Source organism: Musa acuminata, unplaced genomic scaffold (genome assembly GCF_036884655.1).
Source record: "Musa acuminata AAA Group cultivar baxijiao unplaced genomic scaffold, Cavendish_Baxijiao_AAA HiC_scaffold_1136, whole genome shotgun sequence".
Lineage (NCBI taxonomy): Eukaryota > Viridiplantae > Streptophyta > Magnoliopsida > Zingiberales > Musaceae > Musa > Musa acuminata.
In genome coordinates this window covers 8279288-8286787 of record NW_027021348.1, presented here as the reverse complement: position 1 = coordinate 8286787, position 7500 = coordinate 8279288, and positions in this window count along the sequence as shown.

Here is a 7500-nt window from a genome sequence, read left to right as displayed (position 1 = left end):
TGACAGCATGTTTTCCCATGGTTTTGGGTCATTTTGCTTGTAAATATGTAAGTTCGAACAAGCTGCAGCGTTGCAAAGCGATCGCTCACCGAACCGAGCAAAACAGCCCCAAAACAGCCCAAAACGGTTCCGTTTTCGCGTGCCGCGGGAGGTGAGCGGAGTGCTGCCTCCGCTCACCAAAACGTCAGCCATCTCAGCACCCAGGAACCCCCCGGGTGGCACATGGCTGGATGGGGCTTCGGTTATATACCGGGCGTTGAACACTCTTTCGCAAGTTCGCACGTGACCTTTACGGGAACTTGGTGTTGCGTCCGGGACCAGGTGAGCGGCTGTTTGTGGGCTTGCAGCTGTTCGTTCATCCTTGAAAGCCTTGTTTTTCCCCCTCTCCCTCTTTTCTCTTGTGCACACAAGGTGTTCGACGAATTGCTTGTAAAGCTTTCCTTTTCGCGAGACATCGGGACGTGTCCGTTGCTCGTTCTTTCGATCTAACTCTCTTTCTCTTTTACAGGTCCTTCGGGACCTGCGAGAGGTTACAAAGTGGGCTGATCCTTGCGGAGCAAGATCGCAAGGGCGAAGCGCGACTTAGGCAAGGCAAGCTAAGTTCGCGTCTTTGCCGCAAGAGTGACTCGCGACTTAGGCAACGCAAGCTAAGTTCGCGTCGTTGGCCGCAAGGGTGCCGCACGCCTTAGGCAATTCCAGCTAAGGTCGTGACATTGTGGTATCAGAGCGGGCAAGCTCTTCGATCGAACAGCGAACGAACTTCGCAACTTCGCCATGGCAAAGCATCGTGGCGAATCAAGCAAGACGGGGCAAGCTGGAGCCTTGCCCCAAGCAGCCGCAGGTGGGCTGCATGTGCACACTCGCTCTCATGCTGTTGGAGCCGCTCATGAGGATCGCGGCAGCGAACAGGATGAGCGAGAAGTTGGCAACTCTCCGCGAGCGGAGGAAGCGCAATCTGGTGCGCTAACTGGGAAAAAGAGTCATAAGGAGAGACTCACGACGGCGGAAACCCGCCTGGATGTTCTGGAAGCGAGCATGGAGGAACTCTACCATGGCCAACAAAGACTTGTTGGGGTAGAGAGCTCGCAAGAGGAAGCGGAGTCCAGGATCGACAAGGTCGAGGCCCTAGTCGACCGACTGTCCGATGACACCAAGGACTCCGTGCAGCACTTACAAGATGTTGTGGCGGAACTCACGGCGAAGGTGGCTATGCTCACAAGAACGCTAAATGCGGGAGGAGGCAACACCCGCGTTGCACCGCCACAAAACTTGAGGGCACCTGAGCCCCATGGATACGGAGGGGCCAGAGATGCCAAGGAGCTTGAGAACTTTCTGTTCGACATGGAACAATACTTTCGAGCTACGAGACCCGATTCTGAAGATACCAAAGTTTCAATAGCAACAATGTATCTGAACGGAGATGCGAAACTTTGGTGGCGAACTCGTTGGGAGGAAATCCAACAAGGTCGGTGTCGAGTCGACACATGGGAAGACTTGAAGCGGGAGTTGAGAACTCAGTTCCTACCAGAGAACACAGAGTTCGTCGCAAGAAGGAAGTTGAGACAACTCCGCCAAAGTACCACCATCCGAGACTATGTAAAGTAGTTTTCTGCACTAATGCTGGACATACAGGACATGTCCGAGAAGGACAAGTTGTTCAGTTTCCTTGATGGTTTGAAACCATGGGCTCAGCAAGAGCTGAATCGAAGGAATGTTACCGACGTGGTCGGGGCAATTGCAGCTGCAGAAAGGCTCACCGACTTCGTTTCCTCTGAAGACCCAGCGAGAAGGAAACAATCTTCAAGCAATCGCCCTCAAAAACATTCTCGAGGGAAGGAGCTCGGGGGCGAACAGAAGAAGAAGAGCTCCCACAAAGGGCCGAACCCAAAAGGCAAGGCCTCAAAACCTGGAGGATGCTTCTTGTGCGGAGGACCGCACATGGTAAGGGAGTGCCCACAGAAGCAGGCACTCAACGCTTTGACAGCTTCCATCCACCCTCCCCGATCGGACAAGGGCAAAGCTGTTGCCCTTAGCTCAAGCAGTTCTGAATCCAGCAGCGACGATGAAGAGTCGCAAGGACCCCGAATGGGAGCAATGCGTTTGTTGAACGCTATGCGGGGTCAAGTGGGGGAGAACATGAAGACGAAGGCACAAAAAGCAGGAAGTAGTGAACTGATGTATGTGGACATCAAGCTGAATGGCCAAACGACCCGTGCAATGGTGGACACGGGCGCTACCCACAACTTCATAGCCGATCGTGAAGCACAGCGACTTGGGTTGACATTGGAGAAGAGCCCAAGCCGAATGAAAGCAGTGAACTCGGAGGCCAGGCGAATCTCCGGATTGGCGAAGGGAATTCCCATCAGAATCGGGACTTGGAGCGGAACCACCAACATGATGGCCGTGCCACTAGACGACTTCCAAGTGATTCTTGGAATGGAGTTTATGCACGCGGCGAAGTTGGTGCCGATGCCATTCTTGAATTCCCTATGTATGATGGGAGGCGATGACCCCTGTGTGGTGCCCGTCTCTCGGAGAGGAACCAAGGAGCCCCAACATATTTCGGCATTACAATTGAAGAAAGGGGTGCGAAAGGGCGAACTAACATTCGTGGCTGCTATGAAGCTAGAGCCACTCAATGAAGAAGCCATTCAAGAACCTGCTGTGGTGGCCAACGTCCTGAAGGAGTTCAAAGACGTTATGCCACCTGAGTTGCCGAAGACTCTTCCGCCACGCAGAGGCGTGGATCACAGTATTGAGCTGGAGCCAGGAGTGAAGCCTCCAGCGAGACCACCCTATCGCATGGCCCCGCCAGAGTTGGCAGAACTTAGAAAGCAGTTAGGTGAACTGCTAAGCGGTGGTCTCATCCGCAGCTCAAAAGCACCTTTCGGAGCTCCAGTTCTCTTTCAGAAGAAACAAGATGGGAGTCTCCGATTATGCGTCGACTATCGAGCCCTCAACAAAGTAACAGTGAAGAACAAGTATCCCATCCCGCTCATCGCGGACTTGTTCGATCAACTGGGCAAGGCGAAGTATTTCTCAAAACTCGACCTCCGGTCGGGGTATTGGCAGGTGCGCATTGCTGAAGGCGACGAAGCAAAGACTACTTGTGTGACCAGATATGGAGCGTTTGAGTTCTTGGTGATGCCTTTCGGCTTAACCAACGCTCCGGCCACATTCTGTACTCTCATGAACCAGCTATTCAAGGAGTATTTGGATAAGTTCGTGGTCGTCTACTTGGACGATATCGTCGTCTACAGCCAAACGCTCGAGGAGCACGTCAAGCACCTTCGGACGATTTTCAAGGTTCTCAGGGAGAACACGTTGTTCGTAAAAAGGGAGAAATGCTACTTTGCTCAGACTGAGATCCTATTCTTGGGGCATCGAATCGGTGATGGCTCCATTCGGATGGATAAGTCGAAGGTGCAAGCAGTTGCGGAATGGCGAACTCCAAAGAAGGTGCCAGAGTTGAGATCCTTCCTTGGTTTCGTCAACTACTATCGACGCTTCATCGCGGGATATTCGAAGCGGGCAACCCCACTGACGGAGTTGCTGAAGAAGGAGCAGCCTTGGAAGTGGTCTGACAGATGTGAGATAGCATTCCAAGATCTAAAGGCTGCTGTTCTGGAAGAACCAGTGCTCAAATTGCCAAACTATGGAGAGCCCTTTGAAGTCCATACAGATGCTTCGGACTTTGCTATTGGTGGAGTACTCATGCAAGAAGGTCATCCGGTGGCCTACGAGAGCCGCAAACTCAACGAGACCGAGAGGCGGTATCCAGTGCATGAGAAGGAGATGACAGCGGTGATCCACTGCCTACGAGTTTGGCGACACTACCTCCTCGGGTCGCGATTTGTGCTGAGGACAGACAACATCGCCCTGAGTTATTTCCAAACTCAGAAGAAGCTCTCCCCAAAGCAAGCACGGTGGCAGGACTTCCTGGCTGAATTTGATATGGCAATGGAATATAAGCCCGGGAAGGCAAATGTCGTGGCCGATGCGCTGAGTCGGAAGGTGGAGTGCGTGAATGCTGCACAACTGGAGGGCAGAGGCCAAACAAGTCAGTTACACTCCAACTTCCTTTCCCGAATCAGAAATGGACTGTATAGTGATCCCCAGGCAGTTATCCTGATGCAGCTCATCAAAGAAGGAAAGGCACGACGATTTTGGGTCCAGGAGGGACTTGTTTACACAAAAGGGAATAGGGTTTATGTTCCTCGAGTGGACAATTTAAGGCGTGAACTCTTAAAAGAGTGTCACGATTCCCTTTGGGCTGGACATCCCGGCATTCACAGAACTCTGGCTCTCGTGGAGAGAGCCTTCTACTGGCCGAAGATGGGGATTGATGTGGAGGAGTATGTTCGAACATGCCTTACTTGCCAACAAGACAAGGTGGAGCAGCGGAAGCCGGTGGGACTTTTGGAGCCGTTGCCCGTACCAGAAAGGCCATGGGAGAGCATTTCCTTAGACTTCATATCAAGCTTGCCACCTGTAGGGGGACTCGGATCGATACTCGTGGTGGTCGATCGGTTTTCAAAGTATGCAACTTTCATTGCTGCTCCCCTACACTGTTCAGCTGAAGAGGCGGCCAGACTGATGATGAAGGGTGTAGTGAAGTATTGGGGAGTCCCCCACAATATCGTGAGTGATCGAGACGCTCGGTTCCTGGGACGTTTCTGGACCGAGCTATTCAAATTGTTGGGGTCAAAGTTATACTTCTCTACGAGCCTCCACCCCCAGACGGATGGTCAGACTGAAAGAATAAATTCGCTCTTAGAGCAGTATCTCCGGCACTACGTGAGTGCCAATCAACGAGATTGGGTGAAGCTGGTGGACATCGCCCAATTCTCCTACAACTTGCAGCGGAGCTCTGCATCCAACAAGAGCCCCTTCGAAATTATCACAGGACAACAACCGTCGACTCCGCACACTATGGCAATTGGGTATACTGGGAGTAGTCCATCAGCCTACCATTTCGCAAAGGAGTGGCATCGAAATGCCGATATTGCGCGGGCTTACTTGGAGAAGGCGGCAAAACGGATGAAGAAGTGGGCAGACTTGGGAAGGCGACCACAGGAGTTCAAAGTTGGCGATTTGGTGTTGGTAAAGCTCCAACCAGCATCACTCCAATTCTTCAGGAAAAGAGTCCACAAAGGATTGGTGCGTAAGTATGAAGGGCCCTTCCCAATTATCAGCAGGGTAGGCAATGTTTCTTACAAGTTGCAGCTGCCGGCGTGGTTCAAAATTCACAACGTTCTTCACGCCAGCAACCTGAAGGCCTACCATCCAGATCCGCAAGATGCTTCTCGAAGTGTTCCAACTCGGCTACCTCCCATCACAGCCTCCTACGAGAAGCGAGTGGAAACCATTCTGGCGGATCGCAAGATAAAGCTACCCAACGGAGCGGAGCAAACAGAGTACTTGGTGAAGTGGCGAAAGCTTCCCCGAACTGAAGCCAGTTGGGAGCCCGAAGACGCCCTGCGACATGAAGAAGACGTCATCAACAACTACCAACAAGCGTCGACGAGGGCGTCGACAGTTTAAGTGGGGGAGAATGTCACGAACGGTCGTCGCGCACCCGCAACAACTTCGTTCAACGAACCGTTCGTCGCTCACACCCGCATGTACAGCTGCTTGACAGCATGTTTTCCCATGGTTTTGGGTCATTTTGCTTGTAAATATGTAAGTTCGAACAAGCTGCAGCGTTGCAAAGCGATCGCTCACCGAACCGAGCAAAACAGCCCCAAAACAGCCCAAAACGGCTCCGTTTTCGCGTGCCGCGGGAGGTGAGCGGAGTGCTGCCTCCGCTCACCAAAACGTCAGCCATCTCAGCACCCAGGAACCCCCCGGGTGGCACATGGCTGGATGGGGCTTCGGTTATATACCGGGCGTTGAACACTCTTTCGCAAGTTCGCACGTGACCTTTACGGGAACTTGGTGTTGCGTCCGGGACCAGGTGAGCGGCTGTTTGTGGGCTTGCAGCTGTTCGTTCATCCTTGAAAGCCTTGTTTTTCCCCCTCTCCCTCTTTTCTCTTGTGCACACAAGGTGTTCGACGAATTGCTTGTAAAGCTTTCCTTTTCGCGAGACTTCGGGACGTGTCCGTTGCTCGTTCTTTCGATCTAACTCTCTTTCTCTTTTACAGGTCCTTCGGGACCTGCGAGAGGTTACAAAGTGGGCTGATCCTTGCGGAGCAAGATCGCAAGGGCGAAGCGCGACTTAGGCAAGGCAAGCTAAGTTCGCGTCTTTGCCGCAAGAGTGACTCGCGACTTAGGCAACGCAAGCTAAGTTCGCGTCGTTGGCCGCAAGGGTGCCGCACGCCTTAGGCAATTCCAGCTAAGGTCGTGACAACCCGGGGGGTTCCAGGGTGCTGAGATGGCTGACATTTTGCTCCGCTCACGACGGTCGCCGCACCACGCAAGAACAGCCCAAAAACAGGCCAAAACGGCCCAAAAACGGGCCAAAACTGGCCATTTTTGGCTGCGCGAGCGAGCGGCGAGCGGCGGACAGCGAGCGAAGCGAGAGGCAGCACCGTCCCTGCTATACGAAAGCCCCATCCAGCCCTGTGCCACCCGGGGGGTTCCAGGGTGCTGAGATGGCTGACGTTTTGCTCCGCTCACGATGGTCACCGCACCACGCAAGAACAGCCCAAAAACAGGCCAAAACAGCCCAAAAACGGGCCAAAACAGGCCATTTTTGGCTGCGCGAGCGAGCGGCGAGCGGCGAACAGTGAGCGCAGCGTGAGGCAGCACCGTCCCTGCTATACGAAAGCCCCATCCAGCCCTGTGCCACCCGGGGGGTTCCAGGGTGCTGAGATGGCTGACATTTTGCTCCGCTCACGACGGTCGCCGCACCACGCAAGAACAGCCCAAAAACAGGCCAAAACGGCCCAAAAACGGGCCAAAACTGGCCATTTTTGGCTGCGCGAGCGAGCGGCGAGCGGCGGACAGCGAGCGAAGCGAGAGGCAGCACCGTCCCTGCTATACGAAAGCCCCATCCAGCCCTGTGCCACCCGGGGGGTTCCAGGGTGCTGAGATGGCTGACGTTTTGCTCCGCTCACGATGGTCACCGCACCACGCAAGAACAGCCCAAAAACAGGCCAAAACAGCCCAAAAACGGGCCAAAACAGGCCATTTTTGGCTGCGCGAGCGAGCGGCGAGCGGCGAACAGTGAGCGAAGCGTGAGGCAGCACCGTCCCTGCTATACGAAAGCCCCATCCAGCCCTGTGCCACCCGGGGGGTTCCAGGGTGCTGAGATGGCTGACATTTTGCTCCGCTCACGACGGTCGCCGCGCCACGCAAGAACAGCCCAAAAACAGGCCAAAACAGCCCAAAAACGGGCCAAAACAGGCCATTTTTGGCTGCGCGAGCGAGCGGCGAGCGGCGAACAGCGAGCGAAGCGTGAGGCAGCACCGTCCCTGCTATACGAAAGCCCCATCCAGCCCTGTGCCACCCGGGGGGTTCCAGGGTGCTGAGATGGCTGACATTTTGCTCCGCTCACGA